This window comes from Hibiscus syriacus, unplaced genomic scaffold, assembly GCF_006381635.1.
Source record: "Hibiscus syriacus cultivar Baekdansim isolate YM2019G1 unplaced genomic scaffold, ASM638163v2 tig00111947_pilon, whole genome shotgun sequence".
Taxonomy (NCBI): Eukaryota; Viridiplantae; Streptophyta; class Magnoliopsida; order Malvales; family Malvaceae; genus Hibiscus; species Hibiscus syriacus.
In genome coordinates this window covers 1,472,408-1,490,568 of record NW_024063219.1, presented here as the reverse complement: position 1 = coordinate 1,490,568, position 18,161 = coordinate 1,472,408, and the positions used below count along the sequence as shown (strand labels likewise).

General features: G+C 36.0%; 1 pseudogene; it reads right to left on the bottom strand.

The window, feature by feature from the left end:
* Nucleotides 1-15,586: 15,586 nt before the first annotated feature.
* Nucleotides 15,587-17,919, bottom strand: LOC120173340 (annotated as a pseudogene).
* Between the last annotated feature and the right edge of the window lie 242 nt (nt 17,920-18,161).

Here is an 18,161-nt window from a genome sequence, read left to right as displayed (position 1 = left end):
ATGTTATATGAAGTATATGATCGTATGTGAATAAGATATGATAAGTATGTTTACATGAATAAATGTGATTGGGTGAGAAATTATAGAAATTATATGAAAACATGTATATGTGAATTAGCTTTGTAATTAGGTAAATATATGAAATCATAACTATGAATTATGTGATGTGAAAGTAATCTATGTAATTATATGTTATATGAATACAAGAACATGATATATGTGACATGTGAATTATATGGAAATGATCTACGTGTAAGTGAACTATGTGACTATGTGACTATGTGATAATATGAAAAGAAGCTATGTGATACGTGATATGTTAAAGTGAATTACATGTTTATGTGAATATTTGAAATGAAATAAATGATAATGCCCATGTTATGTGTCATGAGAGCTAGGGGTATAATTGGCATGCCAAGAGTCGAGGGTCTACGCGGTCCTTCAGGATATATATATATTCTGTGGAACATGTGTGAAGTCTTGTAAGACACATACTTGATCCCTAGTATATGTATATGATTCTTAAGGAATAATATGTGGTCCTTATGGACATTATTATATGGCACTACGGTGCAATTCTACGCGGTCCTTCGGGATATATATATATTCTGTGGAACATGTGTGAAGTCTTGTAAGACACATACTTGATCCCTAGTATATGTATATGATTCTTAAGGAATAATATGTGGTCCTTATGGACATTATTATATGGCACTACGGTGCAATTCTACGCGGTCCTTCGGGATATATATATATTATGTGGAACATGTGTGAAGTCTTGTAAGACACATACTTGATCCCTAGTATATGTATATGATTCTTAAGGAATAATATGTGGTCCTTATGGACATTATTATATGGCACTACGGTGCATTTCTACGCGGTCCTTCGGGATATATATATATATTCTGTGGAACATGTGTGAAGTCTTGTAAGACACATACTTGATCCCTAGTATATGTATATGATTCTTAAGGAATAATATGTGGTCTTTATGGACATTATTATATGGCACTACGGTGCAATTCTACGTGCACTTCGGTGCAATGATACGAGCTATGGTGACAACATTAGTGCACAACCTCTATAGACTCACATATCGATAGTTCTCACAAGTGTACCATAGGCTAATCAAAGAGATAACATAAATACAATATATATATATATAATGTATATGCTTTTGGTGAAATGATATATGAGTAATATGATATACATAAATGATAAGTACAAGATTATGTGATAAATAATTCGATGATAATGATAGAGATAATGATAATAATATATATGATAATGCTAAGAAAGTAGATGATGATATATGTACATGAGTGTCTTTGTTATATAAAAAGGTATATGATTTTGTATGATAAGTTAGTATTAAATGTTCATGTGTTTTGTTATATGGGATGTTTTTATGATTTCTATTATATGTTTTATTTGCCTCACTAAGTCATCGACTTAGCGTGTGATTGTTTCACACGTAGGTTCGAGAAGAATATAGAGAGCAATGTGGGGCAAGACAGGTCAGTTACTTCTTACCGAAGATCAGATCAGAAAAGATGTTTTGAATTAGATGTATACTGTACATTGAAAATGGTTGGCATGTAAATAAATGTCTGAACTGTATATACACTGAACGGTTTTGTAAAAACATTTAAGCTCTGAATAGTTCTGGAAATCTTTTGAATAAGCTACATGTATAAAAGTTTTAAATTACTCACTATTTTATACAAGTAAATGTTTTGAAAAGTCAATGTGACACCTCGGACTCGAATCCAGGTCGGAGAGTAGCAATGACATTTCAATGGGAGCGAGCTCAGGCGAGAGTTAAGCAAAGAGAAGACCTTATTGCTTGTTACCTAGGACACGCGCGGAGAGTAGCTCAATATTTGGTCATTTTATCCGAGGAAGCTGCTGATGTGACTGAAGAACTGGATCCCGAGGCTGAAGAAAACCAGAAGATCGTGGAGTTACTTGCACATGTACAGGAAATAAGAGAGATGGTGCAGATTTATTTGTGATGTGTTTCAACTTTGTAATTGAACGTCGTTCTAATATAAAGAGTTGTTCTAAGGAGTCGTTCCAAGATCAACACCCTGCATTTTGCATATGTATTTTAGTACATTTAAATTTTTGCATCACATTTTATTCATTCATAATCATATAAATCATATTCTTTAATAAACAATAATGTTAACAAAATAACTCTGTGACAGAGTAATACTGGAAAATCCCAAGCATATCTACAGAACCAGGAAGAAAGTTATGGAGGACAAACTTGCCCAAATTGAGATGACTCAGTTGGAGTTACAAGATAATATCAAGAAAATGCAAGAAGATATGATGAATGCCCAAAAGGAGATGTTTGCCAAGTTTGCGAGTATGTTGGAAGGAAGAAATCCAGAACATGGGAAAAGCCCTATGCCAGAAGGTGTAACTGAGGACCCACTTCATCATCCAGTGTTAACCCCAGAACAATCTTAGAACATTCAAGTGATCCTTGTTCATGTCGGGAAGGTACACATTAATCCAGTTGGTGCTTCTGTTAACGTACAACCTGGATCTAGTTCATATCAGGAAGAACATCAATATCATCAAGTTCCGGACCTTGATGAAGAAGCCAAGAAGGACCAAAACAATTCGTTGGAAGAGAAATTGAAGCAGTTAGAAAGAGAGGTCAGAGCCATGAAGGAAGATACCAGTGTCTATGGATTTGACGCAAAGGAGTTAAGTCTAGTTCCTGATCTGGTCTTGCCTCCAAAGTTTAAAGTTTCTGACTTTGAAAAGTTTGATGGTACTAGGTGTCCCTCTGCGCATATCACGATGTTTTGTAGGAAGATGACCGGATACATAGGGGACGATCAATTGTTGATACACTGCTTTCAGGAAAGCTTAACTGGCTCGGCAATCCGATGGTATAACCAGCTGAGTAGAGCTAATATTAAATCATGGAAAGACTTGGCTAAGTCCTTTATTGAGCAATACAAACATGTAAAAGATGTTAGGCCTAACAGGATGATGTTGCAAGGAATGGAAAAGAAGTCTAACGAGAGTTTTAGATAATATGCTCAAAAATGGAGAGATGTAGCGGTGCAAGTCCACCCGCCATTGGAAGATGAGGAAATAAATATGCTTTTTGTCAATACCTTAAGGGATCATTTTTTCTCGCATCTTATCGGTAATCCTTATCGAAGTTTTACTGATGTGGTTACAGCAGGAGAAATGATTGAAATGGCGATTAATAGTGGAAAGCTCGAGGGATGAGAGTCTAGTAAGAGGCCACCAACGAGGAAAAAGGAAAACAAAGTCAGTAATGTGAGGCAGTACGATTCTAATAACATCACTGTTTCCCGTCCTCAAGGAGCAGGGTCATCAACACAAAATGACAATAGACAAGGGGCAAAGGACCAGAGGAGAGAGAGGCCTTAATTTGATCCAATTCCGATGACTTATAAGGAATTGTTTCAGATTTTGTATGATCGACATGTGGTTTCGCCGTATCACGTGACACCAATGCAACCTCCTTTTCCCAAATGGTATGATGCTAGTGCTCAGTGTGAGTACCATGCAGGGAACCCTGGGCATTCCATTGAGAATTGTACTGCTTTTAAGAAGGTTGTCCAAGCTTTGAGAACGAGGAATGTCATCAACTTTGGTGACAGTGAGCAGCCAAATATAGCTCAGAATCCGTTGCTAAGCCATGCAGGGGCAAGAGTTAACGCGATTACTGAAGAGAAAAGAAAGAGAATTGTAAGGAATGTTAATGAGGTGGTATCACCCATGAGTTGGGTGTGGTGCCAGAAGGTCAAGGTAGGATTGTTGAAGCCCAGTTTGATGGGTGAACAATTTAACAGTGGAGAGGTGTGTCAGTATCATAACAGTGAAGGACACAATATTCAGCAATGTCCTGACTTCCTATCTTTGGTACAAGACATGATGGACAGTAAAGAAATTGAGTTCTTTAGAGAGATTGCTGAAGAAGAGGAAGCGGAAGTTTGCGCTTCAGAAGGATCGTCTAAAGGGGTATACAATGCCAGTTGTCCCTTAATTATTACTCCCAAGAATTGAGTTGCTGAGAAGGTAGCCCCGAAAGTGGTTATTACACCTCCATCTCCATTCCTATATCGGGATAATAAACAAGTGCCTTGGAGATATGATTGTCAGATGGGAGATGTAACAAAAGAGAATGAGGAAGTAGATGAGGTGGGACGCTTTACTAGAAGCGGTAGGTGTTATTCTCTTAATCCACCTAAAGAGTCTGAGAAGAAGGTTGCAGTTGATAAGGGGAAAAAGGTTGATGTGCAGATAGAAGAAGATAAGCATGTTATCAATAAACCGGTAACCGAGAGTGAAGCGGTAGAATTTTTGAAATTTCTAAAACACAGTGAGTACAGTGTTGTTGAATAGTTACACAAGTTGCCTGCCCGTATTTCTGTTTTATCATTACTTTTGAGTTCAGAGGCCCATAGGAATGCTCTGTTAAAGGTTTTGAACTAGACTTTTGTTCCGAAAGAGTTGCCCATTGAAAAGTTGGACCAGTTAGTTTCTAATATACAAGCTGATAATTTTTTATCTTTTTCTGAGGATGAGATCCCTTCTGGGATGATTGGTAGTCAGAAGGCTTTGTACATTACAGTTAAATGTAAAGGGCATATGTTGTCCCGGGTTTTGGTTGATAATGAATCGGCTTTGAATGTGATGCCCTTAGTGACTTTGAAGAAGCTTCCATTAGATAGTACGCTTATGAGAACCTACCAAAGTGTGGTTCGAGCTTTCGATAGGACTAAAAGAGAAGTGTTAGGCAAGATTGATGTTCCTCTGACTATTGGTCCAGCAACTTATGAAGTGAAATTTCTCGTAATGGATATTATGCCTACGTACAATTGTTTGTTGGGAAGGCCTTGGATTCATCAGGCCGGTGCAGTTCCGTCAACATTGCACCAGAGACTGAAATTTGTAATTGATGGAAGGTTGGTATGTATTCACGCTGAAGAGGACATTATTGCTTCTGTTTCTACTACTGCTCAGTATATTGAAGTTGATGAGCAAGCCGTCGAGTGCTCTTTCAGATCATTAGAGTTCGTCAATGCTACGTTCGTGGCTGAAGGCAGGAAGATACCAAAGCCTCGATTGTCAGACTGTACCAATATGGGGCTCAAATTGACTCTTGGAAGAGGAGCAAGAGTTGGAAAGGGGTTAGGTCGACAGTTGCAAGGATCGGTGAATCCAATATGCCCTATTACTAAAAAAGATCGATTTGGTTTGGGGTATCAGCCAACTCCGAGGGATAAGCTGAGGGGAATTAAGAAAGGTCATGAAATGAGAAAGGTCAGATTGGCTGGTGAAAACCTTAGCTGGGAACCCATGATCTTCCCGCCGTTGAGCAGCATTTTCATATCTGGGGGACATATGTTTCAAGGGAATTCAAGGAACACTGAGGTGATGGTTGAGAATGCCTTGGGAGATTTAGGCATTAATATTATAACTGATGGTGAGTTTGAGGAAATGAGAGCTATGGGCATTTATCCTGCACCGCCAGGCTTCGTATTGAACAATTGGACCGCGGAAGAACTGTCTGTAGTTTACAAATCTTTTACAGAGTAATGCACTGGAACTTTCTCCCTATTGTTCATACCCTGGGGCAATAGGTGATTTTATGTAAAGGGTTAAGCTGTTTGTTTTTTCTTGCTTTCAATAAAAGATGCATTATGTTAGTTCCAAATGGCAAACATTCTCCCATGCATTTCATTCATTCATTCTTTGTTGTATATATGTATGTATTTATTTATTTCTATTTATTTATATGGGAAAAGATCCTCCTATATATATATGTATATATATATTCTCTTTCATTATTTTTTCAGGAGCTCAGATATCAATAATATGAATGCCAATGACTCTGACCCGGAGATTGATTTCGAGAAGCCTATATGTCAAGGAGAAATCGAGGATAGTGATGATGATGAAGGATGTGAACTACCTTCTGAATTGCTAAAAATGGTGGAGAATGAAGATAAGCAGATTCTGCTTCATAAAGAGTCTACTGAGATTTTGAATTTAGGGACATATGATGATAAGAGAGAAGTAAAGATTGGTACCACTCTGTCAGTTGGAGGTCGACATGATATGATAGAATTGCTTCAAGAATACAAATATGTGTTTGCTTGGTCATACGAAGATATGCCGGGTTTAGATACAAAACTGGTTGTTCACAAACTGCCAATAAAGCCTGAATATAAGCCGGTACAACAAAAACTGATAAGAATGAGACCCGAGATGCTGCTCAAGATTAAAGAGGAAGTGAAAAAACAATTTGATGACGGGTTTCTTAAAGTGGCTAAATATCCTGAGTGGGTGGCGAATATTGTCCCAGTACCGAAGAAGGATGGGAAAGTTCGAATGTGTGTTGACTACAGGGATCTCAACCGAGCTAGTCCAAAAGATAATATTCCTTTCCCATATATAGACACACTAGTGTATAATACTGCTGGAAATTTTTTGTTCTCTTTTATGGATGGTTTCTCTGGCTACAATCAAATTAATATGAACCCTGAAGATATGGAAAAAAACAACTTTCGTTACCATGTGGGGAACGTTTTGTTATAAAGTAATGCCGTTTGGATTGAAGAACGCTGGGGCAACATATCAAAGGGCCATGGTGACGTTATTTCACGACATGATGCATAAAGAGATAGAAGTTTATGTCGATGATATGATTGTCAAAGCCAAGACAGAGGAAGAACATATTGGGAATTTGAGAAAGCTTTTTAAAAGACTAAGAAGATGCCAGCTAAAACTCAACCCAAATAAGTGTACTTTTGGGGTGACAGCTGGGAAGTTATTGGGATTCGTAGTGAGCCAAAAAGGAATTGAAATAGACCCGGATAAAGTAAAGGCTATTCAAGACTTGCCAGCCCCACGAACACAAAAAGAAGTCAGAGGATTTTTGGGGAGATTGAATTACATAGCTTGGTTTATTTCGCAGTTGACTGAAAAGTGTGATCCCATATTCCGCCTTCTTCGCAAGAATAACTCAGGGGAATGGAGTGAGGATTGTCAAAGAGCTTTTGAATCAGTGAAAAGATATTTGTCGAGTACTCCAATCTTGGCGCCACCAATCCCAGGCAAACCATTGATTTTGTATTTGTCAGTTTATGAAAATTCAATGGGGTGTTTGCTGGGGCAACGTGACCAAACTGAGGAGAAAGAAAGGGCTATCTATTATCCCAGCAAGAAGTTCACTGAATGTGAGACAAGATACTCACCCGTTGAAAAGTTGTGTTGCGCTTTAGTATGGTATACCCGAAGGCTTAGACAATATATGTTGTATCATACTACTTGGCTTATATCCAAGCTTGATCCCTTGAAATATTTAATGGGTGTGCCTGCATTATCTGGAAGATTAGCTCGTTGGCAGATCTTATTGTCCGAATTTGACATCCAGTATGTAAACCAGACGGCAATTAAAGGAAGTGCTATAGCGGAATTCATTGCAAGCAGGGCTTCGGAAGAATATGAGTCGTTGAGCTTTGATTTCCCAGATGAAGATTTAATGGCTATTTTGGTAGAAGAAGCAGTTGCATCCACTAGCAAATATTGGAAATTGAACTTCGATGGTGCTTCAAATGCCATGGGACATGGAATCGGGGCAATTTTGGTCTCACCAGAATGAGAGCATTATCCTTTTACCAGTTGGCTTAATTTTGATTGTACAAACAATATGGCCGAGTATGAAGCTTGTGTTCTGGGTCTTAGAGCTGCTGTTGAACGCAAAGTAAAAATGATTAAAGTATATGGAGATTCAGCTTTGGTAATATACCAGCTCATGGGAGAATAGGAGACAAAAGATCCTAAGCTTGTAGAATACCGTAAGTTGGTTATGGAACTTGTTGAAGAATTTGAAGAAGTAACTTTCAATTACCTCCCCAGAGAAGAGAATCAAATGGCAAATGCCTTAGCCACACTGGCAGCATCGTTTAAGATGAACGAGCATTCAAATATGATGCTCATTGAAATGAAGGCTTATGAGTATCCAGCCCATTGTTTTAATATTGAAGAGGAAGAAGATGGAAACCCCTGATATTATGATATCTTGCAATATATAAAGTATCAGAGTTATCCAGAACATGCCACTGAGAATGATAAGAGAATCATTAGAAGAATGACATCAGGGTATGTGCTTGATGGTGAGACTCTATACAAGAAAAGTCTGGATCAGGTCTTGTTCAGATGTGTGGATGCGAAAGAAGCCAAATTGATTCTTGAAGAAGTGCATGAGGAAATATGTGGTACCCATGCTAATGGGCATGCTATGGCTAGGTAGATTATGAGATTTGGGTATTATTGGTCAACTATGGAAACAGACTGTATCAATTATGCCCGAAAATGTCACAAATGTCAGATTTATGGAGATAGGATACATACTCCTCCTCATCCGTTGCACGTAATGACAGCTCTGTGGCTATTCTCAATGTGGGGCATGGATGTTATTGGACAAATTTCACCTAAAGCTTCAAATTTCACCCAGTCTACAATATGTAAATTCTTAAAGAATGAGATCATTTGTAGATATGGTTTGCCCGAGAGAATTATCTCCGATAATACGTTGAATTTAAACAATAAGATGATGGACTCGGTCTGTAAACAGATCAAAATAAAGCATCATAATTCCACCACTTATCGCCCAAAGATAAATGGGGCAGCATAGGCGGCTAATAAAAACATTAAAAGGCTCATAGAGAAAATGACTGAGACCTATAAGGATTGGCATGAGAAGTTGCCCTTTGCTCTGTTTGCTTATCGAACTTCTGTACGAGCGTCAACTGGGGCAACTCCATTTTCTCTGGTATATGGGATGGAAGCTGTCTTACCTATTGAGGTGGAAATTCCCTCACTTCGGATTTTGTCAGAAGTGAAGCTCGATGAGGCAAAATGGGTCCAGGCTAGGTATGACCAATTGAATCTGATTGAAGAAAAGAGATTGAAAGCTATTTTTCATGGTCAGATGTACCAAAAGCGTATGATACGGGCACATGGTAAGAAAGTTTACCTTCGAGAATTCCATGAGGGAGAGTTGGTGATTAAAATGATTTTGCCTATTCAGAAGGATTTCAGAGGAAAATGGATGCCCAATTGGGAAGGACCTTATGTTGTCAAGAAGGCCTTTTCTGGGGGAGCTCTAGTCCTAACTGAAATGGACGGATCAGAATTACCATATCCAGTGAATTCCGACGCTGTTAAGAGATATTTCGCTTGAAGAAGAAATAAAAGAGAAAAAGAAAAAAAATGAAAAAAACGAAAAAAAATAATAATAAAAATGAGAAGAAGAAAAAGAAGAAAAGAAAAATGATGGAAAAACGAAAAGAAAAAAAGAGAAATAATGAAAAATGGAAGATAAAATGAAAGTGAAAAACAAAAAGAGAAAAATGAAAAAAAGAAGAAGAAAAAAGAGGGTTCAAGATGAAAACCCGAAAAGGGTGTCTTGGAACCAAAGGAGGTCTCAAGTTGAAAACCCGCAAAGGGCGACTTGAGTTGAGTTTGAAATTCAGGATTCGTGCATGGTGGAGGTTCAGAATCAATTTTGGAAGTGGAAATAGCTCTTGATATGGATAGTAACAATGACAGTTGGTAATCAGGATTGAGACTAAAGATTAATGAGTCTCGCTTGAAACAACCAGGAGAGAAATTGAATGCACATGAGATTCAAAACTAGTTTAGGGCATCCAATGATGGAGATTTGGGGAGTTTAGAAGTAGCTTCATACTCTTAAGAATCACAATTTTGGAGATCCTTTTGACAGAAGCTACACTCGAGGCATTCTAACGACGTGCCAGTTCAAAAGCATTTGCATTATTGATATTTGGAGACGCCTACTCTTTTGTTCTTTTACTGTTTCCAGTTAAAAGTTTGCCATGAAATTACCTAAAAATTCTCTACATTTTATAAATAAAGAGATGTATTTTCTTGTTAATTTCTCTCTTGCAAACATCTTATTTTGAAAGGTTAAAACATATAGCTTAACTTGAAGTACATGAGATCATTTTGTATTATTGTGCAAAAGGTTTTGGAAAATGCAGGTATTCTGAAGCTGATGATAGTTTTAACATGTAAGCTTGTGTGGTTACGGGAAAATGAAATCTTGAAATTCATAGAAAATCTCAGCCATGAGAAGAAGACCTAAAGAGATTGTCATTAATTAAGAAGTTGGTTATGGGTACTGGTGGGTTTTCAGGAAAGAAAGAAGTCAAGGCCCTGTTAAGCTGAGAAATATGGAATTGAGATTGTTAGCTGGGGCGAACTGGTCAAATGTTCTATGCCCAAGATGAAACCGAGTTTCATCGAGATAAAAGGAGATGGTGTTCCTTCGAAGAAGAAAATGCATTAAATTGCATAATTGCATACATTTTAGGCATGAATAGGATCATGGCATTCATAATTGCATAATGACTTAAATATTTACAGGTTTCACAGGGATAGTTGAAGATTGAAGATATTGAAGCATCGAGATGAACATAACTGGTTTTGAGATTTTGAAAAGAATGATGTTTATACGAAAAATGAGCCAAAGCAAATTCACGTATCCAATGGTTTCCAGACAAGTTTTCGCGATGGAGATGGATTTTCAAAAATTTTATCAAATTCTAAATTTTTGAGTATAATATTTTCAAACATACATTAATGATTGGTAATGTTTGATTTTCAGGTTGGATCTTTGAAACAATTCAAACTTAAGCCTTCACGGAAGAGTAGTGAAGCAAACTCGTTTGTTGAAGATTGAGTCATATACTCTCTGAAGGAATAGGGAGCAGACAAGTTTGTTAAAGATTGTTCGAGTTCTATACTCTCTGAAGGAATAGAGAGTGGACCCGTTTCATGAAGATTGTTCGAGTTCTATACTCTCTGAAGGAATAGAGAGCGGACACGTTTGTTGAAGATTGTTCGAGTTCTATACTCTCTGAAGGAATAGAGAAAGGACCCGTTTTATGAAGATTGCTCGAGTTCTATACTCTCTGAAGGAATAGGGAGCGGACACGTTTGTTAAAGATTGAGTCCTATACTCTCTGAAAGAATAGGGAGCGGACATGTTTATTGAAGATTTTCGGAGTTCTATACTCTCTGAAGGAATAGAGAGCGAACCCGTTTTATTGAAGATTGTTCAAGTCTTATACTCTCTGAATGAATAGAGAGAAGACACATTTTATGAAGATTGTTCGAGTCTTATACTTCCTGAAGGAATAGGGAGCAGGCTCGTCATTTGAAGATTTTTCAAGTCTTATTTATCCTGACGTAACAGTGAGTGGTTTATTTTTTTGAAGTTCTCATGACCAGACAAATTCGATCATCTTTTGATCTTTGCCCTATTCTCGTTACACGACAATGAGCAAAGAGGGGCAGCTGTAGATACTCGATTTGTCTGAGGCAGGCCGAAGGTTACATACATGACCCAAGCAGGGGCCCAAATCAGAGAAAACCTATTTGATCGGAGCCCAAGACACAATTAACCCAGCAAGTGCAGGCTCAAGAGTGGAGACAATACCAAAATCTTCAGCAGTTTCTTTCCATCCAGTAGATGCCAGACGAGTCCCACAACCGTGCAACCATTTTGGAGATACCTACAATAAATAAGGGACGTGGGGATATACCAACGGAGAGGGGGGAAATAACCACTGATTATCAAAAAAGGGGATCACAGAAAAAGAGGACAGAGAGTAATTAACTGAGATCAAAAACAAAAAAAAAATCTCCATGGTTTCTCTTTACAGAAAGAGATAGCAAAACGAAAAACATTATAATGTATTTTCCTTCAATTTGAAAATCAAAGGAACGGAAGAGTTCACTCGTTTCAACGAATCAAAGCAATACAAAGTGGAATTCAGTTCCTACAAGGTTTTCTTTTTCTTCTCTATGATTACATTAGTATTTCTCTTCATCCATTTTAATTTTTTTAAACTAAATGCAAATTGTAAAGTAAAAACAGAAATTAATAGTTAGTTTTATACCTTGTTTCGCTTCAATTTCGCCGAAGAGGAATCCCTTCATCGGGAGTGAAAACTTGTTAGACGAGCGATAGGGGCCGCAGTGGTTGTTTTCTCTCGGTCGTGGCCTGTGTTGAATGGAGAAGAGGGAACCATCTTGAACAGTGGTCGGCTTTAGTAGGATCGATTGTGTAGAATTTCAGGACGAGAGTGTGATTGAGAGCTATGGTCGGAAGAGATGTGGCCACCAAAGTATGGTAGCCGAGTGTTGCAACGAAGGCCATCGGAGATTGATGGCCAAGCTTTGGTCGATGGGTCTCGAAGCGAGAGAGAGGGTTCTTGTTTCATAGTTGTCGGCATAGAGAGTTGTATAACTCTCTGTTTGAGAAGACGAGAGAAGAGACATTGAGCGTGATGGGAGAAATGAGTCTGCTGTAGGTTTAGTTTACATTAGATTAGGTTTAATTTTAGTTAAGTTATATATTAAAACTTTAGGGTTAATTATTGTTAGCCACCGTGACCTTAGGGATGGATTAAGTTTAGGCCCTCATAACTTAAGCATTTTCGTTTTAACCCTTGTTTTAATTAGTGATATATACATATATATTTTTAATTTATGCTTCATTTCCTTTTAGTCCATTTAGTTTATTTGTTTGTACTTTGTATAGTTTATGTATTTGATCTGTTGTTTTATGTTCTTTTATTTCAGTCCTATGCATGCTTATGGTTTATTAGTAATTTAGGGTCTGAATTATGTGTCCTTCATGTTAAAATGGTCTGAATTTGTGTAGTATACTGAAATGTACATTTAAATTTAGTCACTACATTTATGTATATATATACTTTTTAAATTTTTAGTTTAGCATGTTATGTTTTTGTTTTTATATTTGAGTCATATTTGTACATTGTATGTTAATAGGCATAGTTTATAATTTGTAATTAAAATATACGTATATAATTTTTTGTATGTTAAGTTGTATAATATTTTTAATGTTTTTTAATTAATTTTGGCATGACATCCTTCTTGCACGATTCGCATGGTAACCGCATTTGCATAACTCGACATAATACATAATTGAATTAAGGGTAATACACTTTTAATTTAAAATTGTTTTAAGTGGGCAGTCATAACTGATTTGAGGTCCGCTTTTAATGATTTTAAAATAAAAGTGTATCCCGAAAATGAAACAAAAAAATTGATTCGTCATCTAAAATTTGGGAACTAGAGAAAAAGAAATGTTCGTTTATTTAAATATATCGAGAAAAAGTTGTTATATCTTTAAGATCTGGTCTCGATATTTGTAAATAATCGAACATTCTTTATCTTTCTAAAACGACTTGGTAATTTTAATTTAATTTGTTTGAATGTTTTTAAATTTACGTCATTGTTTTATGAGATCAAAAATCAAATAAAGTTCGAATTTGTAAAATTCAATGCAAAGACGTTAATTAATCGATTAGGTACCGATTTAGGGCGTTGTGGGGGTGCTAATCCTTCCCCATACGTAACCGACTCCCGAACTCGGATTTTGGTAACGCATACCTCAATTTATTATTTTAATTAAAATTAATTTTTATTTAAAATGACAAAGCATTTTTAGGTGCCCAATCACACCCTAATCAAATATTAGTGGCGACTCTTCGAACCGTATTTTTCGATCGTAAAGGAAATTCAAATTTTTTCGAAACGAGAGGTCTTTTAAATCGCATATATTTTTAAAATAAAAAGAGACAATTAAGAATTAATGTGGTTTTCAAAATCTCACATTTTTTCACCTTTTGAGGGAAAAATCGTTTCGACAACCAACATGCAAGTCTCGAGACCGAAATTTCATAAAGTCTTTTTTATTATCGATACCATGGTGTTGGTATCAATACTAATAGGTAAGTATCGATACTCGCATAAACAATATATATACCAAGGGTTCAACGGCTATAATTTTGACTGTTAAGATGGTCGGTCTCGATACCAACTTCCCAGTATCGATATCAAATGTGCAAGTGAGTATTAAAAGCTCAAAATTAATGAATCTAACGGCTACAAATCACCCCCAACAGCTAAAAACGACTACAAACTTGTTCCAACATATAAAGCCAAGTTGAGGACACTTGAAGAAGGTTACAACACCTTTATAAGCAATCCACATCAAGAAAAAAAATTCTTTCAATCTTATTTTTCCTTTTCTCTTGTAAATAAAGTGTTTTTGGTGAGCTTAATTGCGAAAACACCTTACTTTTAGAGGTTTCTGGTTTACATCTTTTTATCCTTGTGTAAAAGTAGAGTGGTTTACTTTGAGAGGTTTCTGGTTTACATCTTTTTATCCTTGTATAAAAGATAGAGAAAATGTAAAGATTACTCTTGAGCCTAGACAAAAAACAAATTAGTAAAAAATTCTTAGTGATGAACCAAGGTAGTGAATGTAGATTTCATTGACGAAGTTGAACCACTATAAATCATTGTGCTTATCTTTCTTATTCTTTCTCCTTATTTCCTAAACTTTAAAAAAGTCATTTCACCTCCTCTCGACACATTTTTAGTTGATCGATAGAGCTACAAAAGTCCTAACAATCCTTGACCACAAGGTATGTTTGGAATCAATGATGAGAACTAGTCAATACGCTTTGCAGTTTACTATTGACAATTGTGGAAGCATCGGTGTTGTATTATTTTTGATCCAATTTATGTCGAAAGGGAGAGCTTCAATGTCCGTTGCAATAGGTTATTGGATGAAATTCTAAGGTCGAATGAGCAAGTTGCAGAATCAAAGCTATCGGTGTTCATGTTCAACGACAGTGGATTCGACCACTTTTTGATTGGATTAAAGCCAACTCGGATGGAGCAGTTAATAATGTTAATAATATGATTGCGACAGGTGGAGTCCTTCGAAATCATGAAGGAAATTGGGTTTTTGGTTTCACAAGGAGCTTAGGAAGATGCTCAATAATCATAGTTGATCTTTGGGCATCCCATTATATTCTAATGTATGCTTGGAGGTTAGGATTCAGGTTTGTGAAACTTGAAATAGATAATAGTGAGGTTACTCGGATTTTTAATAACATGTCTGACACCTTTGTCGGTCATGCATTGACATCTGCGATTAATGAACGTCGGGGTCGTGATTGGGTCGTAAGAGTTTGGCATGTTAACAAGGAGCAAAATAGAGTTGCTGATAGGCTGGCAACTTTGGGACGACGTAACCCCATCAGATCTACTAGTTTCTCAGACGGAAACTCTGCTATTGCAGGAAGATGGTTTAGAGTTAAATTAATTTCTTTCGTTTTGTTGCTTTAATAAAAAAGTAATGAGAATAAAATATAGTATTATATAAATTTATTTTACTGTCATTTTAAAAAATTTATTAATAATTAATGATTAATAATTTGATTAAAATTTTAATGATTTATTTAATACTAAATTTTTTATTCAATTATCAGAATAAATTTGTTATCGTAATTTAATGATCTCCGTAATATTTTACATATAATCATATGAATACCAATATAACATTATTTTAATAAAATATAAAAATAAAATAAAATTTTAAATTTAATAAACCTAATCCACTCCCATTCCATAACAATAAATAGTTGTATTTGGGAAAGGTAGTGTGAAAGCCAAATTCTTTGGTAGAATGATGATGTTGATGGTGACGAAGAAGAAGGCGTCATCTGTCCTCGATCCAGGGCCAACATGCTATATACACCACATGATTCGCACGCTACTGCTGTAGCTCTGTATACTATATTCTATTTAGCGATTTTATTTTTTATATTTTAACATAATATATTTATATTAATAAAACTACTAATGAATTTAACTGAATCGATAAAAATTATAAATTTGTACTATATAAGAAAGATATGGAAATCATAATTTGATATTTCCTCCTTCCCATTAGATGTCTCTTTTAATTTTTAAAATAATCATATTTAAAGTATCTTATTAGAAAAATTAACAAACAACAACATTTATATTTTTTTACCATCATATCTTATTATTTTATACCAATCAAAATAAATCTGTCAAATCTATAAATCACCTTTCAATGATAATTTTGTCATTTTTCTTAGTTAAATAAATATATCTCCTAAAATTATATGATTAAACAATATGTATAATCAGACACAAGTAATGGGATGAAGGGAGTACTAAATAGACTAAAAAGGGTAAACTACATACATTTGTTTCATTTTTCTAAATGTATGGTCCCTCCTTTTAAAAAAATTAATATGTTGTCATTTTTATTTCATTTTCATTTTAATTAACACGTGGTCACTTATTCTAAAGGGACGGTAAAGGTTCAACAATTTGATGAATTGACACGTCAATAAAATAATTTAAATATTATTTTAATACTTAAACTTTAGATAAAATTTAATTATGGATTTTTTTGTAAATTTAAAACAGTTAAGGGACAAGTTTGCAATTTACCTTGATTCTTTAAGTCAAGCATCTGCAAGTTCATTAGCCTTCTTCCATGGAGCTCGACGGCTTGCTGCAAATCAGCCAGCTCCTCCAATTTTCTTCTCAGGAGTATCTCTTGAGTATTGTAAAGCATTTTCGATCCTAAATAAGTTCGAATCAAAATTCACCAACAATGCAGCGAAATTCAAGATAAAAAGAACAAAGGTTCTTGTTTTTACTAACCGAGATGGAGATCGAGTGGCTCCCTCAAATCGACCGCAGAGGGACTCGAGCAAGCCGAATGCTCCCCACGTTCCAATTGTTGTTGTTGCTTCCTGGAAATTCGATCGATTTGATAAAATTATATCCACTAACATATCAAAGTTGCCAACAAAATGCAAAAAAGAAGATAAAAAAGAGGTTTTTACTTCTCTTGGACTTTCCATTTATGGCTTAAGGAGCACACGATAGCGTTTCCGTTTCGGAGAAGATAGAGATGCGCCGATTCATGGTGTTATCATCAAATCTAATACTAATCACCAACTCCCTGAAGCATTGAACTTACAGTTATGAACTCTCGAATGAAAAAATCAGGGACCCAATTTAAATCGTTTTCCTTGCACATTGATAGTTTCACCAGCGACCTCAAATAATCTGGTTTCTTCGGCACAAGAATTTCTGACGGAGGCCGTCCGATTTGTCAGATGCGCCGCCCTCTGTTCGTCAGAATACAACAGTCCACTACTCATAATAACCATTCTCTCCACCACGTCAGGACACATCTCCGTCATCGGGTACGCCACGAACCCGCAGTAACTGACGGGGTAAACGGAGAAACGATCGACGCCGAGCTTCTCCAGCCAATTCAGCAGGCATTTCGCCTGGAACAAATCGGTTCTGAGCGGTGATTTCGAATTGGATCTCCCGAAGAACAACAAATCGGAGATGACCAAAATGAACCTTCGTGACAGAGGACCCACTTGGTAAATTAACTGCCAGAGCGGGTTCCCGCCATTGCCATAGACCATGACGAGAGTCGGCTTGTCGAATCGACGGTGATTGGTGACCCAGAAATGGAGGGTGGTTTGATCGTCAATATCAACGGCGATGGGGGGAGAGATGGCATGAACGGAAATAGAGGGACAAGATAGAGATGGGGAAGAAAACATGTGAAAAAAGCGGTAAATTGATATTATATCCTTAAATATTTTAGATTTATGAAAAGAGTCGTAATTAGTAATTTATCTAAAATTAAAAAATAAAAATAAAAATTAAATTATTTTATAAACATGCCACATCATGAAATCGTTAAAACTTTAAATAATTAATCACTTCTTAATTAAAATAAAACAAAAATGGTCAAATATTAACTTTTTCGAAATGAATAACCATATATTTATAAAAATAAAATAAAATTGACCAACTCTATAATTTGCCCAAGCTAAAATTACATTACAGTTCATCCGTTCTTATCGCTTCCTGTTTTTTCTGGAATACAAAACGTTTGACCCCACACGTGACTACTATCTGCCCCTTGTCCATGGATCTTACACTTGTCACTTAATGTCAAGCAAAAAAATACAGTGATTTCATTTAAGCCAAATATTCTTTATTTTAAATTAGTCGGCAAACGTCAATTGGATACTTTAATGCTTACACATTCACAACATTTTCAATAAAATATAAATATATGCTACACTATCAGATGACTCTTGAGGTTTAATTATTATTATAAATATCATATTTTGAGGTTCAAATGAATTTTACACGTAATAACATTTAAT